Raw genomic sequence first — 25,821 nt, forward strand, 5'->3', positions numbered from 1 at the left:
ACACTCAAACCAAACTGCATATTATTTTATAGATAAACTACTTTAAGCATACGTTCAAGTTAGTTTTATTGACAGTTAAGTCTCACAGACCATCATACTTGTTTTCAGCAGTATTTTATACAAAACACACAGAGCCTGTCAGGTAAATCTAACAATGTAAAGTTGGACAATACACCCACGTATGAGACAAAATGCAGAGCTGGTTATTGATTTATTTGGCACATTTAGCAAAATACTAAAAAAGAAATAAGAAACTCATGAAACACTTAGGCCTGGCAGAAGCTATAAAAAGCCCTAGAAACATCTGCATTTTGCCTCTTCCCTGCACTGATCTCTGGACTATGGACTTATAATAAAAGGAGCGTTCTAACCAATTGACTCGGGACCTTCCATTCTTTTGGATGCCATCAGAGACTTAACAAGCCAACAGTTTATTCCATCACTGCTTCAAACCGGACACAAGCACTTTGCAATGTGTGTATGTATTTGATTCCTTTAACAGTTTTTACCCTCACCTCTTTCTTTCGCTTATACATAAACCTTTAGCTCAGGGGTCTTAAACACATGGCTTTCAATCAGGGGTCTCAAACACGCAGTTCCCTGTTCCCGGCCAATGGGAGCTTCGGGGGAGGTACCTGGAGGAGCAGCCAGGGCAACACACAGACCCCTGTACCCCCCCTCCCCCAGGTTCCGTCCGCTTCCCGGAGCGGCGCGGGGGCAGGGCAGGCAGGCAGGAAGGGAGCCTGCCCTGCCCCGGTGCGTGCCAGGCCAGAGCCTGCCCCCCAAAACCCCTCCTGCAGCCGAACCCCCTGCCCTGAACCCCCTCCTGCACCCCGACCCCCTGCCCTGAGCCCCCTGCTGCACCCCACACCCCTCCTGCACCCTGAGCCCCCTGCTGCACCCCGCACCCCTCCTGCACCTCAACTCCCTGCCCTGAGCCCCCGCCACACCCTACCTGCACCCCCTGGGGGCAGGGAGGGGGCGGAGTTGGGGTGGGGATTTTGGGGAAGGGGTTGGAATGGGGGCAGGGAAGAGGCAGGGCAGGGGCAGAGCCTCATGGAAGGGGTGGAGTGGGGGCGGGGCTGCAGGTGGGGGGGGTGTCAATGATGCAGCCCTCGGGCCAAGGTACTAATCCTCATGTGGCCCTCGTGGTCATTTGAGATTGAGACCCCTGCTTTAGATATTAGATACCAAAGGATTGGCAACAGCGATTATTGGGCAAGATCTGAGCTGTATATTAACCTGGGTTTGTGGCTGGGCCTTTGGCTCAGAAGAACTCCTTGTTTGATGAAGTTGGTTTTCAATAACCACTCATCATTAAGTCTAGTGTGTGGGTGATGAAACAAAGGCCTGGGATACCTAAGGCGGCTGCATTTCTGACTATTAGCCACTGTGGTGAGACAGGAGTTTACTTTTGTTGCTGGTTTGGTATATCTTCTGGAAAAATAACCAGCAATTTTGGCGTGTGTCTGCCCTATTTCTCAGCAGTTTGTCCTGAATCTGGTATTTCCCGGTGTGACCCACTGAGTGACACGAGCACAGGATGATTATCCCCCCCCATCCGCTACTGCAGGATTCTTACACCAACCTCTGCAGCCTCTGGTGCTGGAAACAGGACACTGGAGTGGACACACCTGTGCTCTGATCCCGTCTGGCAATTCCCTGTGACCAAAGGTCACAGAGGCAGCAAGTGGCAGAGCTGGGAGTAGACACCGGGAGTTCTGTAGCCCAGCCCTGTAGCCACAAGCCCAGCCTCGCTCCCTCATTCAAGGCTCCCAGTGCCCCTTGGCAGAGCTGTCCCTAGCTATTCTGGGGCCCTATGCAGCCCCCCCAGGGGGGGCAGGCCTCTGTGGGAGGGGGCGGGGCTGGCCCCAAGCCTAGCTGGGGCAGGGCAGGGAGGACCCACCCCCCAGCACTCACCGGCGGTGTGGCTGGGGCCAGGCCGCTGCACTTCCCGCTGCCAGTGAGTGCAGGCCCTACCCTGCTGCCGTCCTCAGGGCAGTGGGGGCAGAGCAGGGGTGGGGAAGGGGCAGGGTGGGGCGGAGCAGGGCAGGGGCTTTGGCGAAGGGGTGGAGTGGGGGCAGGGCTGGGTCAGAGCAGGGGCGGGAAGGGGGGGTCATGGGGAAGAGGCAGGGCAGGGGCTGGAGCAACATGCAGCTGTGCAGGACACCAGGAAATTTGCCCTACGCAGCTGCGTACTTTGCGTATGGGTAAGGATGGCCCTGCCCCTCGGCATGGCCCAGACAATGCAGCGAGGCTGCTGCTCATGAGCCCCTCTGCCTTGTGAGCTGGGCTGCCCGGATGCGGCTACGTACTCCTCCCTCGATGGCCATATCAATGGGTGCTTTGGGCATGCTATTGCTCCAGCAGTGCTTGATGTTGTCGGCCAGGTTGGTGTTGAGATCAGGGTTGGGTGGGTCCCATCTCTGCAGGAGGCATCACAAGAAGACATGGCTGAGATCCCATTTCAGGGTAGTCCTGGCTTCCAGCCCCCACTACTTTAACCCACCAGCCTCCACTCCTCTCCCAGAGCCAGGGATAGAACCCAGGTGTCCTGACTCTGAGACCCCCCTGCTCTAACCCACTATCCCGCTTACAGAGCTGGGGATGGGACCCAGGTGTTCTGAGGCTCCTGGTGACCCTCCCTGCCCCACACCACCTGTCCCAAGGCCCTTCCCCTCTTCAGCCACCGTTGCTGTTACCTCCGGCTGCCTGAACCACAGGGACTGGACTGCCCCCCTCTTATGCGAAGCAGCTGCTAGATGGGGGAGGGGGATCAGAGACCCAGCCACCTTAAGGGAGGTGCTGTGGGACAGAGGAAAGGTCCCGCAGAGGAAGGATGAGAAGGGGAGACACTACCCCATAGACCAGCATCCTCTTCATCAGCGAGGGACGGTGCTGGCCTTGGGTTAACAAAGGTTAGGGGGTGCTGGAGTTAGGGGCAACAGGGTCCTGTAACAAATGCACACTACAGCCAGAGAAGGCTCTTGCATCTGAAGAAGTGGGGGTTTTACCCATGAAAGCTTATGCTCAAATAAATCTGTTAGTCTTTAAGGTGCCACTGGACTCAGTCTGTATCCACAAAAACAAGAAGAACACGGCGATCCCCTGATACTTACAGCCAGAGTGTGATCTGTAAAATACCTCTGTCATAAATATAAAGGGAAGGGTAACCACCTTTCTGTATACAGTGCTATAAAATCCCTCCTGGCCAGAGGCGAAACCCTTTCACCTGTAAAGGATTAAGAAGCTATGGTAACCTAGGTGGCACCTGACCCAAAATGACCAATGAGAGGACAAGATACTTTCAAATCTGGAGGGGGGAACAAAGGGTTGTTCTGTCTGTGTGATGCTTTTGCTGGCAACAGATCAGGAATGCAGACTTACAACTCCTGTAAAAAGAAAAGGAGGACGTGTGGCACCTTAGAGACTAACAAATTTATTTGAGCATAAGCTTTCGTGAGCTACAGCTCACTTCATCGGATGTTGCTGTAGCTCACGAAAGCTTATGCTCAAATAAATTTGTTAGTCTCTAAGGTGCCACACGTACTCCTTTTCTTTTTGCGGATTCAGACTAACATGGCTGCTACTCTGAAACCTAACTCCTGTAAAGTTAGTAAGTAATCTAGCTAGAAATGCGTAAGATTTCCTTTTGTTTAATGGCTGGTAAAATAAGCTGTGCTGGATGGAATGTATATTCCTGTTTTTGTGTCTTTTTGTAACTTAAGGTTTTGCCTAGAGGGATTCTCTAGGTTTTGAATCTGATTACCCTGTAAGGTATTTACCATCCTGATTTTACAGAGGTGATTCTTTTACCTTTTCTTTAATTAAAATTCTTCTTTTAAGAACCTGATTGCTTTTTCATTGTTCTTAAGATCCAAGGGTTTGGGTCTGTGTTCACCTGTACAAATTGGTGAGGATTCTTATCAAGCCTTCCCCAGGAAAGGGGGTGTAGGGGTTGGGGGGATATTTTGGGGGAAGACGTCTCCAAATGGGCTCTTTCCCTGTTCTTTGTTTAAAACGCTTGGTGGTGGCAGCATACGGTTCGAGGACAAGGCAAAGTTTATATCTTGGGGAAGTTTTTAACCTAAGCTGGTAAGAATAAGCTTAGGGGGGTCTTTCATACAAGTCCCCACAACTGTACCCTAGAGTTCAGAGTGGGGAAGAAACCTTGACAACATCACACAGCCTTCCTGCAACACTCATACCTACACACCGTACACAGCCTGGGGTGTGATCTCCTGTAACACACACACCAACATCACACAACCGAGCAACAAACACAACCTGACCCATCCCTTACTGTGACACACACGCTGCACAGCCTGGCCTGGGCCCTCTGGTACCCACTAGTCCCCCTCCCATCCCAGAGCCGGGGGCGGACCCAGGAGTCTGGGCTCCCAACCCCCAGCCTTAGCCAGCTCCCCAAGGCACAGCGGGGCCCCACTCCCAGCCCAGGGGGCTGGCCTGTAACGGGCTCCTGCAGCCCAGGCATCACGTGCAGCGAGCGCCCTAGCGGTCAGACTCGGGACCCAGGCGTCCGGAGGGGCTCGGCCGGAAGGTCCCTGCGCTGGGGCCTTCCCTGGCTGCTGGAGCTGGCAGCGCACGCGCGGGACCCTTGAGCCGGGGCAGGCGGGAAGCAGCAGGGCTGGAGCACCTAGCGAGCTGGGCCAAGGGAGGAGCCTTCCCGGGCCAGCCTGGACAATGCGCAGGGCAGGCCCTGGCTGCAGCCCCAGGGTGGGGAGCAGGCGAGAGGCGGCCCCGGGGAGGCACCAGCCGCAGGGCGAGAAGTTGCTGCCTGGGCCGGAGCCGTGCCTGGCAATGGCTGCAGCGGGGCCGGCGCAGGTAGGACGCAGGGCGGGGACTCCCTGGCCAGGCACTGGCTGCTCCCGGCTGGGGGCCAAGGGGGCCGGGACCCAGGTCGCTCCCGCGCCAATGACCCCGGGGCTGGGAGCAGCTCAGCGCAGCATGGCCAGGCAGGGCCCAGGTCCCGCTTTGCACCAGCGCAGCCTGGGGGCTCAGAGGCTGCAGCTGCCAGAGCGCTGGGGCCGGGGAGCAGCTTTGGGGCCCTGGGACCCGCCCAGAAAGCCGGGAGCATCCCTGGGGCTAGGGAGGGGAAGGCCCTGGCCGAGGCGGACATGCGGAGCCAGGTGCGACCCCTTTACCCCCGAGGCGCCTGAGCCAGGGGCGAGAGCTGTGCTGAGCAGAGGCCTGGGGCAGAGGTGGGGACTCCGGCTGGGGAGGCGGTGGGGAAGGAGCCTGTTCCCTGCGCTGGGATTCAGGACCTTCCCAGAGCCCGACCCCAAAGCCAAAGGCGACTCCTGTTCCCTGCCAGTAGGGCCCCAAGGTCCCTGGGAGCGCTGGGAGTGGGAGTCCCCCTGGGTCATAGCTGCTGGGCTAGCAGCTCCAGGTGGCGTTTGAGGATGTCGCTCTGTATTTCACCTGGGAGGAGTGAGAGCTCTTATCCCAGCCAGAGAAGCAGCTGTACCGGGACCAGATGCTGAAGAATTACCGGGCCTTCGTTTCCCTGGGTAAATACCAACTTCCCATCTTTTACTCACACCTGTGAAATGTATGTGGTCCCTCAACGCCTCAGCTGCCATGTGTCACCCAGGAGCCCAGTGGTGGTAAATGTCAGCCCCTTTCAGGTTGGCTTCCTGTTGAAGGAGAAGTCAGGGCTACAGAGCCTGAGGCGAATCTTAGTGTAACTTGTTTACTTGGATTATATATCTCAGTCCTGGCACAGGGGTGGTTGTAAACAGCACATGAGCAAATAAGGCAGAGAGAAAACTCTTCTGCTTGTAACACCTCCTCAGCTCCCCAGAAAGAATTAACATCATAAATTGAACAAGCGCACAGTTGAACAATGCTGCATCCTAAGCAAAAGAACTGATAGGTCTGTGTAACAGTAACACGTGCCGTGACTCAGCCCCCAAACCAAATTGAGAAGGGTCACAGACGTTGCTGCTTCAGAGTGTGAACTGAACTTGCCTGGTGGGAGAAGGGAAGAAATCTCCTCTAAGGAAGGTTTATTTCTTTATTCTCCTGCTTGGGAATCTCTTGCGCTTTCCTCTGAAGCAGTGTCTGAGACTGGGGCCTCATCGCGCCCAGTGCTGCGCAGACACACCCTGACTGAGATCAGGGCCCTGTTGTGCTGGGCTGCACCAACATATAAATGAGTCCCTACCCCCAAAACTTTAGTAATAAAACTGATTCATTCCCCCCAAACAGACTATTCAGGTTCCACACCAGACTTAATCCACCAGATCGAGGTAGGGGAGGCAGAGCTCCGGATCCCACTGATGCCTCGTCTCCATTTTGTCTTCAGTCCTGCTTCTTACCTCTGGAGGGACTTTGCTACAAATGGAAGCTCTACACAAAGGACTGAATGACCCATCCCAGCTGTGGATGCACTCCAGAGACTTGATTTGAACCTGCAGTTTATTCTATCACTGTAACGATGCTGGTTCTGGCAGGACTCAACTCAGAGTGCCAATTCAGGACAAATTGCTTCAAGGAGGGCAGTTAGAGCCCAAGACTGGGGTTTTTCCACCTCTAAGGCAAACCAAACCAGCCAAACAGAGAGGACTTTGATTTTACCCACTGACTAACCACAAGTCACACAAGCAATTCCCTTAGACACTCCCGTTTCCCAGTATCACTACCAGTGCCACTCGCTATGGGGATGAATGGTTATGAAAACCAATACCCCAGTAAAAGGAAAAAGGTTCTCTCAAAGGACCCCAAAAGACCAAGTCCCAGACCCAGGTAAATAGACAAATCAGATCTTACCCACAAATCACGCTGTTGCCAATCCTTTAGAATCTAAAATCTAAAGGTTTATTCATGAAGGGAAAAAGATATAGATGAGAGCTAGAATTGGTTAAATGGAATCAATTACAGACAGTAAAGGCAAAGTTCTTGGTTCAGGCTTGTAGCAGTGATAGAATAAACTGCAGGTTCAAATCAAGTCTCTGGAGAACATCCACAGCTGGGATGGGTCACTCAGTCCTTTGTATAGAGCTTCAGTTTCTAGCAAAGTCCTTCCAGAGGTCTGAAGCAGGACTGAAGAAAAGATAGAGGCGAGGCAGCAGCCTTTTCTAGTCTTTTGCCATGTGGTCTTTGCTTTCTTTGTCCCAAGGACACTCTATCCAGCACGTGGCATAGAAAAACCTTAGAGTTCTGTCCAGAGGCAAATCCCTGCATACCTTGCTGAGTCACAAGGTGTATCTGCCTTCTCTCAATGGGTCGATTGTATAGCTGATGGTCCTTAGTGGGCCATCAAGCAGGCTAGGCAGAGCTGACACCAAATTGTCTGAGGGTGTTCCCCAGAAGCAGAGCACAAGTTTGAAATACAGACAGTATAGAGCCAATAGTCATAACTTCAACTACAAAAATGATACATATACACAGATAGCATAATTATAATCAGCCCATCATAACCGCTCCCTAGACCCCTTACACGACAACCTTTATACAATATTGCCTGCAAATATATAACAGTGGTCGCAACAGTGATCTATAGAGTTACAGATTATGTCAATAATGTCACGGGAGGTGACACGGCATCAGTGGACTGATATTGGAATACGGCCTCCAGCTTTGGTGTCCTCATTTGAAAAAGCTGTTGTGAAATTGGAGCTGGGGCAGCAAAGAGCCACCAAATGTTCTGCGGGCTGGAGAAAAACGCCTTCTCGGGAGCGACTGAAAGAGCTCGACCTGGTCAGCTTATCAAAAGGAGATTGAAAGGGGACTTCATTGAAGTGTTGAAGTGTCTCAATGGAGAGAAGCTATTGGGTATGAAAGGGCTCTTTAATCTAGCAGAGAAAGGCATAACAAGACCCAATGGCTGGAACAAATTCATATGCCAAATAAGGCATATGAAAAGAGACAAATTCATATGCCAAATAAGGCACAAATAGTCAACAGCGAGGATGATTCACCACAGGAACAAGCTACCAAGGAAAGTGGTGGATTCTCCATCTCTTGATGTCATTTAATGAAGACTAGATCCTTTCTGGAATGTGTTTGCCCCAAAAGTAGCTGTTGTGTCATACAGGGGGCCTGTGATATGCAGGGGGTCAGATTAGATGCTCTAATGGTCTCTCCTGGCCACAAAGTCTACCAATTTCTGAAAAACTGAGTGGAGCATTGGGAGCAGCGTCTGATGTCTTACGGTCTAGCCGGCTTGCTTCCGAGAACGAACACTCCTTGAGTGGGGTGATCCACAGGGAGTAGCTCAAACCTCCAAAGTGCCTGGCCAGCGGCAGGACATTAGCACAGCAAGGGAGGGGTGTGGCAGTGACATCACAAAGGCCTTTTGCAGGAACTCAGACTATTGGTCCAAGGTGATGGGGAGGTGGTGACCTCACAGAGAGATGCTGACATCAGCCAGGGAGGACAGGGGTGAGGGGCCAGGGAAACCTCACAGACCCATGTGTCTTTGCTTCAGCAAGTCTCCTTCTCCAGGTCTCTCTTTGAGGACTGAGAGCGTATTAGGGTTCACATACGTGAGCGCCAGGAGGAACCTCTTTCGAGTTTTCTCTTTTCCTTTTACTGATTTGACTAGAAAACAGACGTTCCTGTTTAGAAGGTAAGAGCCTCCTCGAGGTTTGAAACCTGCTCAGTCTGATCCATCTGGTGACAGCTGAATTCTAGGCGTGGAAGACATGAGTTTAAGGAGGCAGAATTTTATTCTCCACCTAGAATTTTGTCTCTTTGAATCACTGGGGACATTAGGGTTTGTCCTTTTTGTTTCACCTTCTCTTCCATCCCTCCCTCCTTTCTCTTCTTCTCTTGCTTCTTTTGTCCTTTCTCTTGTTCCCCTCCCAACACCAGGAGGTGTTTCTGTGTGTGTGTCACAGGGGAGAGCTCTGCAGCTCCCATTGTGGGAGGTCCCCCCAAAAATGTGGGGCTGAAATAGTGCTCGGGCAGTGATCCCCACCAGTGACCTGGGACATCCTTTGGGCTCTCTGGTGAGAACCCTCAGCCTCCCATCCTCAGTCTCTACCCTGATTGCCTGAGCAGGGGGTTATTGACAGGGAGGAGACTCAGGTCCTTGTTGTTCTCCTTTGAGATCAAGTAAATAAGTCATAACCAGTCATATGTTTGACGAATTTTGCTGCTTCTCTGCATTAATTGTCTCTGAGCAGTTCATGATTCTCTCTAACATTCCAGTTCTCCTAAAATACTTGCTGAATAATTCCTGTGCACTGTTGTTGGTCTGGAGCTCATTTGAGAGCACTTTATTCAGGTCATTCAATGTATGAAATTCAAGATCCGATGGTAAGTTTGAAAATCAGGGCTCTTGGGTCCTATTCCCAACTCTGCCGCTGACTGGCTGTGTGACCTAAGACAAGTCAATTCTCCTTTCTCAGCCTTAGCTTCTCCCTCTTTCAAGCAGAGATAATAATGATCCGCTCCTACCTACCTCTTGGTGGGTGGAGGATGGGGATCCATTGGAGAGTGTCACTAGGAGTTGTGCATAATAGGAGGTGTCCTATCACGTGTACTCAGATCAGATTATGACATCATAGAATAGCTGAAATATTCTATTTTATTGGTATTTTTTTATTTTGAAATTGTTAAGAGCAGCAACTACTTAGCTCAGACTGAAGCATCTCATCTAATTTTCGAGATCTAAGTGTCTCCTCTTTGTGTACGACGAGACAATTTAACACACTGTGACAAACAGGAGATGCTTTTGTTTTGCAACAAAATATTTGTGCAAAGAACTTTCATCCCACTTGTTATGATTTCAAGAAACAAACTGGTGTAGTCTGAATGGGATTTTCTGACAGAAACAGGGGTTTCAATGAAATTTCCCCACCATCTCGATTCCTGGGCTCTATCCCTGCCTCAGCGGGGGAGTTGTGCCATGGCGGGGTGGGGGTTGTGGTCTGTTAGAACGGGAGTCAGGACTGGTGGCTTCTCTTTCTGGCTCTGCCACCACCTTGCTGTGTAGGCCCTTGGGTAGGTCACTTCCCTTCTCTGTACCTCAGGCTCCTCCCCATCTGTCCAATGGGAACAGGGACAATTCTCGAACTCTGGGCAGTCGTGAGCCTGAGTGAGAGAAGGGGCGCTAAAGCCCTCTGTGAAGGAGACAGGGGAATTTCCCGGTGTTTAGCACCAAGGAATTTTAAAGTTTGCTAAAACGTCTAGTCTGCGGAAACAAGAAATGGTCGGGGCCAAATTTTGTAACCACTGCCTTTTTTAAAGCCCATTCAGGGATGTGAGTCCCTGTCTTTTAGGTACCTGGGGTTCTTTACCAGCAGGAGAGAAGAGGTTCCTGCCTCCATTTTTGTGGCCTTAACAAACCAGGTGCTGTGCCCCAGTTCTCGTCTGAGATCCCTGAAAAAGAACATCTTCCCATCCATTCCCAAGACAGGACCTATCTTTAAAAGGGGAACAAAGAGAACCCTGGGACTTACAGACGAGCTAGCCTCACTTCCATAGCTGGAAAGATACTGGAATATATTGTTAAACAATCAGTTTGTCAGCACCTGCAGGATAATTTGGTTCTTAAGACTAGTGAGCATGGATTTGTCAAGAACAAATCATTCCAAACCAATCCTATTTCCTTCTTTGGCAGGGTTAGGTCTTTGGCCTCATGGACGGTCAGGCCTGGGAAAGAGAGAATGACATTTGTCATTCTGGCTGCAGTGCTTGTGTCCTTCCAATCCCATTGGTGGCTGCAGAGTGGTCAGAGTCCTCGCTGTGTGCCTGGTCCAACCCAATTGCAGGGCGTGGTGTAGAAGACAGAAAGAGAGAGAGAGAGACTCATCCTCCAGCCGGGGTCAGTCTGAGAGAAATTGACTGGGGTCCCAGTCACACTCTTCTCTCAAGTGCCATTTCCCAGCTGTCCCCGATAATGTCACGGCTAACCAGGTGGCTGAACTTTGTGACTTTGTCCTTACCCATAACTATTTTACATTTGGGGACAATGTATACCTTCAAATCAGCGGCCCTGCTATGGGTACCCGCATGGCCCCACAGTATGCCAACATTTTTATGGCTGACTTAGAACAACGCTTCCTCAGCTCTCGTCCCCTAACGCCCCTACTCTACTTGCGCTATATTGATGACATCTTCATCATCTGGACCCATGGAAAAGAAGCCCTTGAGGAATTCCACCATGATTTCAACAATTTCCATCCCACCATCAACCTCAGCCTGGTCCAGTCCACACAAGAGATCCACTTCCTGGACACTACAGTGCTAATAAACGATGGTCACATAAACACCACCCTATACCGGAAACCTACTGACCGCTTTTCCTACCTACATGCCTCCAGCTTTCACCCTGACCACGATCCATTGTCTACAGCCGAGCTCAGCGATACAACCGCATTTGCTCCAACCCCTCAGACAGAGACAAACACCTACAAGATCTCTATCAAGCATTCTTACAACTACAATATCCACCTGCGGAAGTGAAGAAACAGATTGATAGAAGTCACCTACTACAGGACAGGCCTAACAAATGTAACCCTTCTGCCCATCAGAGTTGGCAGCAACAAGGGCCGGGTTCAATATCTAGGGAATTCATTCCAATAACACAAGGCAAACCGGCTCGAGCCCCCACCCAGTGACCTGGGACAAATATATACCACTCCCACTGGGTGCCTCCAAGAGGCAATACTTCCCCTCTCGCAAGCACAGAGTCTGAGTGTAGCAAAAGCCTTTTAATAACAGAGAGAAACAATGTGGCATTATGTTGGGGAAACACCACCAACGGGATTTGTAACACAACCCATGAGCAAAAACCCACCCCAAACAAATTGGGGCATGCTCTTTCCCTTTGGTTCTTGAGTCCAACAACCCCAAATCACCCAAAGTCTCTTTCCCTGGTCAGGGCAGCCCCAGAGTTCGAAAGTTTATCTGCAGAGCTTTACCTCCCAACCTGGGTGGAGATGCGGGGGGTGGGGAAGAGAGGTAAGGGGCACCTTACATGATCTGAAGCTGACCACCCCACAGCTCCATAGGCCTTCACTCTGCTCCGCCAGCCGCCCCACGAACTGCTTCACTTGGCTTCGCTCCGCTCCACTGCCCACAAGCAGCTCCTGCCATCCCACAAACTGCTCCACCAGCCGGTCCACGAACTGCTCCACTCCACGTCCCACAAGCAGCTCCCGCCGTCCCACAAACTGCTCCACCAGCCTGTCCACAAGGCACTCCAGCCGTCCCGCAAACTGCTCCACAATATATCTTCAGGCTCCCCCCACTACTTAACACAACGCTCAGTGATTTCAGTTCTTAGGTGAATTCAGCTTGTAGTAGGGGAGTCTCAGGGCTGGTGCACCATTAGCCCAAAGTGAGCTCAGCAGCCTGTAACTAGACTCCTAAGGGAATCAAAATAAGCTCTAATATTCCACAGTGGAGAGAGGAGGCAGTACAATTAGCATATAAGGCCCTCACCCAGGGGCACATGCCACCAGGCATTAATACTTGTCCCCAGCCTCTCTCAATTCACAGAGTTTTGGAACCCATGACCCTTGCCTAGCGAGTGCTACTTAGTTGATGGTGAATTCCTCCATCATAACAAAAGGCCAAGTACAGTTCCAAGCACAGTTCCCATAATCAGGGTAATAACAATTTATTCTTCCTGCCCCAATAACAGAGACACTGGGGATCCCACAGCAGCCAAAGTGACCATTTGAGCAGCTATGGCCTCATTCTAGGCGGCGTGGGTGTGCCTATGCAAATGAGATCAGCCCCTGAAGTTCTTTTCCACAACTTGCCACACCTCACCACCAGATGTCAGGGTGGAGCTCATCCTGACACTGCTTACACAAAGAAAATAACAGAACACCACTAGCCGTCACCTTCAGCCCCCAACTAAAACCCCTCCAACGCATTATTAAGGATCTACAACCTATCCTGAAGGATGACCCAACACTCTCACAAATCTTGGGAGACAGGCCAATCCTTGCCTACAGACAGGCCCCCAACCTGAAGCAAATACACACCAGCAACCACATACCACATAACAGAACCACTAACCCTGGAACCTATCCTTGCAACAAAGCCCGTTGCCAATTGTGCCCACATATCCATTCAGGGGACACCATCACAGGGCCTAATAACATCAGCCACACTATCAGAGGCTCGTTCACCTGCACATCCACCAATGTGATATATGCCATCATGCGACAACAATGCCCCTCTGCCATGTGCATTGGTCAAACTGGACAGTCTCTACGTAAAAGAATAAATGGACACAAATCAGATGTCAAGAATTATAACATTCATAAACCAGTCGGAGAACACTTCAATCTCTCTGGTCACGCGATTACAGACATGAAAGTTGCGATATTACAACAAAAAAACTTCAAAACCAGACTCCAGCGAGAGACTGTTGAATTGGAATTCATTTGCAAATTGGATACAATTAACTTAGGCTTGAATAGAGACTGGGAGTAGCTAAGTCATTATGCAAGGTAACCTATTTCCCCTTGTTTTTTCCTACACCCCCCCCGCCCCAGACGTTCTTGTTAAACCCTGGATTTGTGCTGGAAATGGCCCACCTTGATTATCATACACATTGTAAGGAGAGTGATCACTTTAGATAAGCTATTACCAACAGGAGAGTGGGTTTGTGTGTGGGGGGGAGAGAGAAAACCTGGATTTGTGCTACAAATGGCCCAACTTGATTATCATACACATTGTAAGGAGAGCGATCACTTTAGATAAGCTATTACCAGCAGGAGAGTGGGGTGGAGGGAGAGAAAACCTTTTGTAGTGGTAAACACCCATTTTTTCATGCTTTGTGTGTATAAAAAGATCTTCTACACTTTCCACAGTATGGATCCGATGAAGTGAGCTGTAGCTCACAAAAGCTTATGGTCAAATAAATTGGTTAGTATCTAGGGTGCCACAAGTCCTCCTTTTCCATTTCCCAGCTGGGTTCCTTACCCCTCTGCTGCAGCAGCAGTTGGTAGAGCCGCTAAACCGCCTCCTTGGCCTGCCAGGTGATGTCCTTGGCTGGGTCACCGATGAACAGAGCCAGCTATGCCACATAGTGACCCATCCTGGGGAATTTGACTGAGTTCTAATCGAAAGGAGAGGGAGCGGGAACTTCATCAGCATTTTCCTGTCAGCTCCCAGTCCCCACCTGGGCCAGGACTCTCCTTCCCCTCAGCTCCTCTGCAGGAGATGCTAGAGGATAGGAGCAAGAGCGAGATCCTTAATTGTCTCTGCCCGCAAGGAAGCCTGGAGCACAAGGATGCAGGCAGGGCTCTACATGAGGATTTGCTTCCCCAGCTGCTCCAGGATGACAGGAAGGCATGAATCTGGAGCATGGTCCCCTTAAAAGCGAGAGTCGCCAGGTAACCAGGACACGAAGAACTTGACTCAAGCCAGGCTCATTCTCTGCTTCGACTCTGCCTCCCCAGGAGGAGCACTCCTAACCCACAGCCCCTGCAGCAGCAGATCCTACAGCCCGTTGGAGCCGGCCCACCTACGCCTGGAGTCAGGAAGCTGGGGTCAGAGGCCACTTATGTCAAAGTCAGGGAAGGTGATGGTGGATCTGAGCAGGACCGTGCTGCTCCTAATGGCCCCGGCACTCTCTCGCGACACCCTGGAAATGATCCAGTAGTTAATGTGCTGTGGGGAAAGGAGGCAGCTCAGGATCAATGGGCAGGTGCATGTGTTGTGCTAATGAGCCCCTCCCCATCCCCAGGGGGCTGAGACATTGTATGCGGGGTGGAATACCTGATAATTCATTGATCGCAGAGCTTTAAAAGGGGATTGTTGCCCCCAGGACGATGCTTGTAGGTCACAACTTGTCATTGTCTCTCTACATTGGGACAATGCTCGGTGTCGGGGCTGGTCCCATCCTCCCTGAACTCCTGATTCCTGAAAAGCTCACCAGGAAGGAGACAGACCCCTCACCCCTCCCTTCCTCAAGTCCTTGGTTGGGTGAACGGACTGAGTATGAGCACAATTCCCCCAGGAATCTCGGGCCCGTCAGAGACAAGGGCTCATTCTCTGGAGTCCTCCTATTTCTCGAGGAACAAGCGTGTGACTCTTCTCTGAGGACCATCTTCTGGATCTCCCAGGAGGGGTTCAGACTCTCACTCCCCAAGCCAGCCAGGGGCCCCATGGTTAGTGCTTAACAGAACCGGGCAGAACTCTGGCTTGAAGTCCCAGCTCCTTCCTCTGTCTTTCAAGGAGGAAGGGCATGACACTGCATTGCACTGACTGCCCTGACCAAGGACGGCGCACTGAGGGCCCAGCTAGGAGGACAGACTGGAAAAGGGATCTAAGAGTTAAGGGAGAATTGCCCCCACCCCTCTCATGGGGCTCACCTCCAAGATGTAGTGGAGCCTGTTGGTGTCTGGGGACTCTGTCAGCAGGTTCCCCAGCATGGCATCCAGGAGGTCTGGCAAGACCCTATGCAGATCCTGCAAAGCAAGGGAGAGTCATGGGTCAGAGTTAGGGAAACTGGGGCTACACCTGCCACAGGATGGGAAGAGGGGGTCTCTGGGAAGCACTGGTGAGACCCCCAAACACATATCCTGGCCTCTTTCATTCACATCCCACTGCAGGCAATTCGCAAGGATTTGTGGCAGGATGACAGCTGGCTCTTCAATCTGGGATTTAGCACGATCTACCTGGACTTGGGCGGTGTCCTTCTCTGTGCCCAGAGTGAAGACTGCATGCAGGGCAGCTCGAAGGAGGTGGGTCTCCAGCTCTGGCTCAAGGGCAGGTGTCATGGTGCTGGCAAGAGAGAGGAGCCGGTATTAGACTGTGCAGTGCAGGGGTGGGACTGGCACCAACACGGACGTGAAACTGCAGGGAAAGAGGCAGAGGTGGGCGAGAAGGGAAACTGAGGCACCAAGCCAGGGACTGATAAGGCCAAGGTCTCCCACACAGACAGTGGCAGGGCAGGAATGGTGCCTGTTCCCTGGACCCTGCTGCCCCTCCTGTATCTGATCCTGGGAGTCAGCCTCTCCCCAAACCCATTGCAATGTTACTGGAGGGAAAAAAACAGAGCATCCAGGAGAGAGAGTGAACCTTCCCGCCACCTCTGCCAGAGGAGACACCCTTGGGACGTGACCTGGGAGTGGGAGGGGCAGTGACTCCCAGCCATGGGCCTGAGCAGCACCAGGGTTAGGGGAACCGGGCAAGAGGGTCTTGGTACCTGAGGTTGCCCACAGCAATCAGGGAGTTGGCCAGGACGGCGCCGGGGGGAGAATCATCAGGAAGCTCCTCAATGAGCTCCTGTGAGACCCAAAGGAGACAAAGGAGCGTGTGAGCTTTGGACCTCAGTCACGCTTCCCAATGGGGAGATTACACAGCCAGCACCTCACGCAGCCAGCAGGATCCCCCCACCTGCCTCCCGCTCCTCCGATTCCTGCCCACTATTTCTCCCGTCTCTTCTCCCCAATCTTCAGCCCCAGCAATCCCTGCCCTCAGCTGCCCCTCCAGCACCAGACATCCCCCGACCATAGGCCCGAGGAGACCCCTGCCCCTCCCATGGCTCTGTCCACCCTCTAGCTGCCAGGCGCTCTGTCTCGCTCACCAGAATCCTCTCCACCACAGCCGCCTTGCAGCAGTGCGGCTCCAGTGTGTCCTGCCCTCTCTGCTGTGCAGCGAGACACGCGGGGTGGATGGTGTGCAGGAACATGAGCTGCTGGGCCTCATCCTGTACCCACCAGGAGTGGGGTTAGGGGAGATGGAGCCAGTTAGCCAGAGACCTCCCTGCCCCAGCCACACCAGCTCCAGGACTTAGGCGTGAATGGGGGATAGTGCGGACCCGCCCATTGTCCAAATCCCCCACGACTCCTACACAAGCAGGGTCAGGAACTGGGACAGTGCCTGTGGGGGAGGAGACCCCGGGTGGTGTGGGACAAACACCCCTATCTTGGGGGTCCTAGATCATGGAGGAGAAAGGTCCCCATTAGGGGTGGTGGCGCATGAGGGCCAAGACCCTCTGCAGGGGTTTGGGATGCTGGGAAGGAGCAGGACAATCTCGGTTCCAGCACAGCTGGGGAATGTTTGTACCTTTTCTTGGCCCTGGAGCTGCTCTAGGATGTTTTTGAGAGCAGCCTCCTCTCTCAGCACGTCCACCCTTTCCTCCTCCTCCTCCTCCTCTGAGTCCTTGGCGGTCCCTGCACCAGGGAGAGAAGGGGACAGGGTGACTCCTGCTGCCACTCAGGGGAAGGACAGGGGCATGGTGGAGCAATGTGCCCCCTTCCCACCTCCGGGACCTAGGGCAGATCGGGCCCCATCCTTCCCCCTCTCAGTGATGCCTTCAGCCCTCAACTCCTTCAGGAGCCCATAGCAAAGAGACACCCCCACACACACACTCTCCTGGACTCCCTGGGAGGTGCCTCTCCACCTGCCCTCCTGCCTCCCTGCCCAATGGAGCACCAAGGACCAAAGTGGCAGCACCTAGTGTCAGTGGGGTTCACGTGGCTCAGGCCAGACACCTGGGCTGGGGACCCACCCCCATAGCACTGGTCGAGGGCCTGGGCCCAGGGGGTTCACAGCCCCCTCCTCATCCCTCCCTGAGCCCAGCCTGGCTCCTCACCTGGAACAAAGCAGAAGCGTCCGTCGGCCTCGCTGCTGCCCGAGTCCCACTCACTGCTGCTGTCCCATGGGGCGAGAGCCGAGCTTGCTGGTGCTGGGACAGGGATCCTCCACCTCCTGCCCTGGGAAGGCTGGAAGGTCCTCAGGGACCAGGCAGGGCGATGCCTCCTGCTGGAAATGAGGGCTGGGCTCCTGGGGCCGCTGCTGCCCCAGTGCCACCCTGCCCGGTTCCGCTCCTGGGCTGGGTCCTGCCTGCCCAGCCGCATCCTGGCCCAGCTCCATTTTGGCCTCGGGGGGCTGTTTGAGGGGCTCCTGGGGGCTCCTGGGGGCTGTTTGTAAATCCAATCTCCTTTGGGAGAGATTCTCTCCCCCTCTTTCTGCCTCTCCCCAGACAGGCAGGGAATGCCACAGAGGAACTCTAATGCCACTCACTTGCTCTAGGTGATGGAGCGATGGATGGAGGATGTTCAGTGTCGTCCCTCGCCCTTCTCCTCACTCTCCAAGCCAAGGCAGGCTGGAGAGGGTGGTGACCTGAGGAGTTACCCAGCCCAGCCAGCAGGCAGGGTGACGACACTGAGCGATCGACTGGCTGTGAAAACAAGAGTCTGTCTTATTGGCAAGGGACAGAGAAACTCGGTCAGCAGCAGGGGGTACAGATCACTGCTGTAGTGCGGGGGTGACAGCGCCTCCAGGATCCTGACATCCCAGCACTTTACACACCTCCCTGGATCCTCCCAGCCCCCTGGGTTGTAGGGACTGCGACTCCAACCCTACTGATGAGAAACAGGCCCCAGGAGCCCCTCACTCTCAGACCGGGGAGGGGCTTCTCCAGAGCCATCTCCTGTGTGTTTGGAAAGGTCCCAGCAATGGGGCTCCCAGCCCTTCCCTTGTGGGAGACAGTTCCCCAGGCTGAGAGTCTCTGAGCTGGGCCAGACGCTGTGAGCTGCTGAGCATGGAAATCAATGGGAAATGAGGGGGCCCTGGCCTTGCTAAGCCTAGGGACTTTGAAGTGGGGAATGGTTTCCCAGGAGAAGTCCGGACTCCTGGGTTCTGTTCCTTCTCTAACCTGGGCAGGGGGAAGTGTGGCCTGGGATGGCAGGAGGGAGCTGCTTGTCCAAAGTGACCGATGGTCTTTGTGACTGACCCCAGTGCTCGAAAAGGACGAGACTCCCCGGTTATTGCAGCACCAGGGATGACGAGGGGGAACATTGGGAGCAGATCATGCAATGAACTCCTGCTTGCACTCCCTGCACCCCTGTGGGGGGACGTAGGAGCTGCTCTGGCTGGGGCAGGGATGGGGAGGGACGAATAAGGCTGGTTAGTGAGAGGCTGCCTTGACCCCAGACTCACGCCTACTGCCCGCTCGGTTCCAGGATGGCCAGGCTCCTGAGGAGGTTCAGGAAGAAGGCTCTGCAGGTGGCCCCCGAGCCTGAGGAAAGCAGCTGCCATCTTCCCCAGGAGCAGAGCGTTCCCTCCGTCCCCGCTGGTGGGGAAGGAGCCCCTAGCCGGGCCAGGAGGTGGAAGTGCCCAGCCTTCTGGCAGAGGAAACCCGCTCCTGGCGCAGGCGCCGAGGTGGGAGAGGCAGTGGCCAGGCCAAAATGGAGCTGGGCCAGGATGCGGCTGGGCAGGCAGGACCCAGCCCAGGAGCGGAACCGGGCAGGGTGGCACTGGGGCAGCAGCGGCCCCAGGAGCCCAGCCCTCATTTCCAGCAGGAGGCATCGCCCTGCCTGGTCCCTGAGGACCTTCCAGCCTTCCCAGGGCAGGAGGTGGAGGATCCCTGTCCCAGCACCAGCAAGCTCGGCTCTCGCCCCATGGGACAGCAGCAGTGAGTGGGACTCGGGCAGCAGCGAGGCCGACGGACGCTTCTGCTTTGTTCCAGGTGAGGAGCCAGGCTGGGCTCAGGGAGGGATGAGGAGGGGGCTGTGAACCCCCTGGGCCCAGGCCCTCGACCAGTGCTATGGGGGTGGGTCCCCAGCCCAGGTGTCTGGCCTGAGCCACGTGAACCCCACTGACACTAGGTGCTGCCACTTTGGTCCTTGGTGCTCCATTGGGCAGGGAGGCAGGAGGGCAGGTGGAGAGGCACCTCCCAGGGAGTCCAGGAGAGTGTGTGTGTGGGGGTGTCTCTTTGCTATGGGCTCCTGAAGGAGTTGAGGGCTGAAGGCATCACTGAGAGGGGGAAGGATGGGGCCCGATCTGCCCTAGGTCCCGGAGGTGGGAAGGGGGCACATTGCTCCACCATGCCCCTGTCCTTCCCCTGAGTGGCAGCAGGAGTCACCCTGTCCCCTTCTCTCCCTGGTGCAGGGACCACCAGGGACTTAGAGGACGATGAGGAGGAGGAAAGGGTGGACGTGCTCACAGAGGAGGCTGCTCTCAAAAACATCCTAGAGCAGCTCCAGGTCCAAGAGAAGGTACAAATGTTCCCCAGCAGTGCTGGAACCGAGATTGTCCTGCTCCTTCCCAGCATCCCAACCCCCTGCAGAGGGTCTTGGCCCTCATGCGCCACCACCCCTAATGGGGACCTTTCTTCTCCATGATCTGGGACCCCCAAGATAGGGGTGTTTGTCCCACACCACCCGGGGTCTCCTCTCCCACAAGCACTGTCCCAGTTCCTGACCCTGCTTGTGTAGGAGTCGTGGGGGATTTGGACAATGGGCGGGTCCCCACTATCCCCCATTCACGCCTAAGTCCTGGAGCTGGTGTGGCTGGGGCAGGGAGGTCCCTGACTAACTGGCTCTATCTCCCCTAACCCCACTCCTGGTGGGTGCAGGATGAGGCCCAGCAGCTCATGTTCCTGCACACCATCAACCCCGCGTGTCTCGCTGCACAGCAGAGAGGGCAGGACACACTGGAGCCGCACTGCTGCAAGGCGGCTGTGGTGGAGAGGATTCTGGTGAGCGAGACAGAGCGCTTGGCAGCTAGAGGGTGGACAGAGACATGGGAGGGACAGGGGTCTCCCCGGGCTGATGATCGGGGGATGTCTGGTGCTGGAGGGGCAGCTGAGGGCAGGGATTGCTGGGGCTGAAGCTTGGGAAGAAGAGACGGGAGAAATAGTGGGCAGGAATCGGAGGAGCGGGACGCAGGTGGGGGGATCCTGCTGGCTGCGTGGGGTGCTGGCTGTGTAATCTCCCCATTGGGAAGCGTGACTGAGGTCCAAAGCTCACACGCTCCTTTGTCTCCTTTGGGTCTCACAGGAGCTCATTGAGGAGCTTCCTGATGATTCTCCCCCCGGCGCCGTCCTGGCCAACTCCCTGATTGCTGTGGGCAACCTCAGGTACCAAGACCCTCTTGCCCGGTTCCCCTAACCCTGGTGCTGCTCAGGCCCATGGCTGGGAGTCACTGCCCCTCCCACTCCCAGGTCACGTCCCAAGGGTGTCTCCTCTGGCAGAGGTGGCGGGAAGGTTCACTCTCTCTCCTGGATGCTCTGTTTTTTTCCCTCCAGTAACATTGCAATGGGTTTGGGGAGAGGCTGACTCCCAGGATCAGATACAGGAGGGGCAGCAGGGTCCAGGGAACAGGCACCATTCCTGCCCTGCCACTGTCTGTGTGGGAGACCTTGGCCTTATCAGTCCCTGGCTTGGTGCCTCAGTTTCCCTTCTCGCCCACCTCTGCCTCTTTCCCTGCAGTTTCACGTCCGTGTTGGTGCCAGTCCCACCCCTGCACTGCACAGTCTAATACCGGCTCCTCTCTCTTGCCAGCACCATGACACCTGCCCTTGAGCCAGAGCTGGAGACCCACCTCCTTCGAGCTGCCCTGCATGCAGTCTTCACTCTGGGCACAGAGAAGGACATCGCCCAAGTCCAGGTAGATCGTGCTAAATCCCAGATTGAAGAGCCAGCTGTCATCCTGCCACGAATCCTTGCGAATTGCCTGCAGTGGGATGTGAATGAGAGAGGTCAGGATATGTGTTTGGGGGTCTCACCAGTGCTTCCCAGAGACCCCCTCTTCCCATCCTGTGGCAGGTGTAGCCCCAGTTTCCCTAACTCTGACCCATGACTCTCCCTTGCTTTGCAGGATCTGCATAGGGTCTTGCCAGACCTCCTGGATGCCATGCTGGGGAACCTGCTGACAAAGTCCCCAGACACCAACAGGCTCCACTACATCTTGGAGGTGAGCCCCATGAGAGGGGTGGGGGCAATTTTCCCTTAACTCTTAGATCCCTTTTCCAGTCTGTCCTCCTAGCTGGGCCCCCAGTGGGCCGTCCTTGGGTCGGGGCAGTCAGTACAATGCAGTGTCATGCCCTTCCTCCTTGAAGGACAGAGGAAGGAGCTGGGACTTCAAGCCAGAGTTCTGCCCGGTTCTGTTGAGCACTAACCATGGGGTCCCTGGCTGGCTTGGGGAGTGAGAGTCTGAACCGCTTTTGGGAGATCCAGAAGGTGTTCCTCAGAGAAGAGTCACACGCTTGTTCCTTGAGAAACAGGAGGACCCAGAGAATCAGCCCTTGTGTCTGATGGGCCCGAGATTCCTGGGGGGATTGTGCTCATACTCAGTCCGTTCACCCAACCAAGGACTTGAGGAAGGGAGGGGTGAGGGGTCTGTCTCCTTCCTGGTGAGCTGTTCAGGAATCAGGAGTTCAGGGAGGATGGGACCAACCCCGACACTGAGCATTGTCCCAGTGTAGGGAGACAATGACAAGTTGTGACCTACAAGCATCGTCCTGGGGGCAACAATCCCCTTTTAAAGCTCTGCGATCAATGAATTATCAGGTATTCCACCCCGCATACAATGTCTCAGCCCCCTGGGGATGGGGAGGGGCTCATTAGCACAACACATGCACCTGCCCATTGATCCTGAGCTGCCTCCTTTCCCCACAGCACATTAACTACTGGATCGTGTCCAGGGTGTCGCGAGAGAGAGCCTGGGCCATTAGGAGCAGCACGGTCCTGCTCAGATCCACCATCACCCTCCCTGACTTTGACATAAGTGGCTTCTGACCCCAGCTTCCTGACTCCAGGCGTAGGTGGGCCGGCTCCAACGGGCTGTAGGATCTGCTGCTGCAGGGGCTGTGGGTTAGGAGTGCTCCTCTTGGAGAGGCAGAGTGGAAGCAGAGAATGTGCCCAGCTTGAGTCAAGTTCTTCATGTCCTGGTTACCTGGCAACTCTCGCTTTTAAGGGGACCATGCTCCAGATTCATGCCTTCCTGTCATCCTGGAGCAGCTGGGGCAGCAAATTCTCATGGAGAGCCTTGCCCACATCCCTGTGCTCCAGGCTCCCTTGCGGGCAGAGACAATTAAGGATCTTGCTCTAGCTCCTATCCTCTAGCATCTCCTGCAGAGGGGCTGAGAAGAAGGAGAGTCCTGGCCCAGCCGGGGACTGGGAGCTGACAGGAAAATGCTGATGGAATCCCCTCTCCCTCTCCCTCCCATTAGAACTCATCCGAATTCCTCAGGATGGGTCACCACGTGGCACAGCCGGCTCTGTTCATCGGTGACCCAGCCAAGGACATCACCCGGCAGGCCAGGGAGGCGGTTTACCGGCTCTACCAGCTGCTGCTTCACCAGAGGGGTAAGGAACCCAGCTGGGAAATGGCACCCGAGAGGAGTGAGACTGGGACCCCAGCCAATTTCTCTCAGACTGACCCCGGCTGGAGGATGAGTCTCTCTCTCTCTCTTTCTGTCTTCTCCACCACCCCCTGCAATTGTGTCGGGACAGGCACACAGCGAGGACTCTGCCCACTGCCTCGGGCGCCAAGATGTGGAGGTGCCAAAAAACGGTGATCCCCGTTTTTTTTATGTTTTAACTTGTCTTATCTTCGACGAGCAGGGGCGCTGGCTGGCCGCCCCGCCGCGCACGGAGCTGGGGGACGGAACGGCGGGGCGGGGCCCGGGCCGGGCCCAGCTGTCACCGCGGCGGGCGGGGCAGCACTGCGGGCAGTAGCTGATGCACCATGGCGTCAGCTATGGCACCGGGCCCACACCCTGAAGGGGCCCCGGCGGCCGCTCTTCTCCCTCCCCCGCTCTCCCCTGAGGGGACAGAAGCTTGGTGCTGCGGCTCCTGGGGCTCTGTCCTGCTTCAACAGGGCAGGCTGTGCCGGCCGCCAAGCTCCCCACTCCTCCGCCTCTTCCCCCAGCAGGCGGTTCCCGCCTCCCCCTCTCCCTCCCTGCCACTGACCAACTGCTGCCAGGGAGAGGAGAGGGAGAGGGAGGAAGCAGAGAAGAGGCAGGAACGGGGCCTTGGGGAAAGGGGTGGAATCGGGGCATATCCCTTCCAGCCCCCTGACGTGAGCTGCTCGGGGCAGGGGTTGGGAGCATCCGCACGACCCCAGCCCACCCCCCCAGCCCTCTGCCCTGACCCCTGCACCCCCCTCACACACACCCAGCCCTCTGCCCTGACTCCTACACCCCCCACACCTCCTAGCCCTGACTCCTGTACCCCCTCACCCACCATGACCCCAGCCCTGATTCCTGCACCCCCTCACATGCCCCCAGCCCTCTGCCCTGACTCCTGCACCCCCACACACACCGCCATGACCCCAGCCCTGACTCCTGCACCCCCTCACTCATCCCCAGCCCTCAGCCCTAACTCCTGCACCCCCCTCACACACACCCAGCCCCCTGCCCTGACTCCTGCACCCCCCAACACCTCCACATGACCCCATTCCTGAATCCTGCACCCTCTCACACACCCCCAGCCCTCTGCCCTGACTCCTGCACCCCTTCACACACACCCAGCCTTCTGCCCTGACTCCTGCACCCCCCAGACCTCCTAGCCCTGACTCCTGCACCCCCACATACACCATGACCCCAGCCCTGACTCCTGCACCCCCTCACATGCCCCCAGCCCTCTGCCCTGACTCCTGCACCCCGACACACACCGCCATGACCCCAGCCCTGACTTCTGCACCCCCTCACACATCCCCAGCCCTAACTCCTGCACCCCCCTCACACACACCCAGCCCCCTGCCCTGACTCCTGCACCCCCCACACCTCCTTGCCCTGACTCCTACACCCCCCCACACACCATGACCCCAGCCCTGACTCCTGCACCCCCTCACACATCCCCAGCCCTCAGCCCTAACTCCTGCACCCCCCTCACACACACCCAGCCCCCTGCCCTGACTCCTGCACCCCCCTCACACACACCCAGCCTGCTGCCCTGACTCCTACACCCCCCACACCTCCTAGCCCTGACTTCTGCACCCCCACACACACCGCCTTGATCCCAGCCCTGACTCCTGCACCCCCTCACACCCCCCCAGAACCCTGCCCTGACTCCTGCACCCCCACATGTACCCAGCCCCTCCACCTCATGCCCTGACTCCTGCACATCCCCACCCCCACACTGAGCACTAAACGGGAGCTCCTGCACCCCCCCATACACATACTCACCTGCACCCCTCGCACCAAATGGGAGCTTCCCCAGATAAGCGCTCCACATCTAACCCCCCTGCCCCAACCCTGAGCCCCCTCCCTCATTCTAGCTCCTGGCCAGACCCTGCACCCACAACCCCCAGCCTGCTTCTGCACCCTAACTCCCTCCCAGACCCTGCACCCACACCCTCAGCTCGGTGCAGAGAGAGACGAAGGGAATGGGTTAGAACCAGGGAGAAGGTAGGTACCTGCTCTATGTGGACAGGGGTGAGGGGGGGATCCTGTTTACCCCCTCCCCAGCCCTGCTGCGCTTGCAGTTTACTCCCGGCCGCTCCCTTGCTCCAAGGACCAACCCTAGCTCCTGCCCTGCTGTACTTTTGTCCCCAGCCTCTGCCTTGCTCCAGTCAGCAGGGACTAATCCTCCCCCCATGACCCACTGTGTTCATCTTGCCCCGGCTCCTGCCTTGTTCCAGGTGAGGACCAATCCTTCCCCCCGACCATACCCAGCTGTCAGGGTGGATAAAAATCAATGACTCAAAAAAAAATCAAAAAATTGAATTTAAATCAGATTTTTGAGGGAAAAAACTATTTAAAGATTAATTAATTAAGATACATTATATCACGGAATAGGGATTATAAATTCTAATTCTATAGTATGAGACAACATATTCATGTAATGTTTAAGAAAAGTTTTGTAAATGAGTTCCAATAGTTCATGGATTAGGGACCCAATCTTATGGGGTTCCAGGGGCTTCTGTATAGATTATTTAGGTTAATTTTTCTATCTACCCAATGGGATTCAGTGCTCAGTCTAGAATGCCCCCATCAAGATGCTTAATTTTGCAGTTCTCAAACTGTGGATTTGTGTCTCCAGAAGTCACATGCTTGTTAACAGCAAAAATGTTTTTAAATAAATACTGTATAGAGGTGAGAAATAACAGACCTCAACCCTATTGTCCCTCTGCAAATTTGTGTTCACA

General features: G+C 55.0%; 1 pseudogene; it reads left to right on the forward strand.

The window, feature by feature from the left end:
• Positions 1–17,979: 17,979 nt before the first annotated feature.
• LOC141989690 (uncharacterized) overlaps positions 17,980–25,821 on the forward strand; it is a 39,630-nt pseudogene continuing 31,788 nt past the window's right edge.

This window comes from Natator depressus, chromosome 6 (genome assembly GCF_965152275.1).
Source record: "Natator depressus isolate rNatDep1 chromosome 6, rNatDep2.hap1, whole genome shotgun sequence".
NCBI classification, from domain to species: domain Eukaryota; kingdom Metazoa; phylum Chordata; order Testudines; family Cheloniidae; genus Natator; species Natator depressus.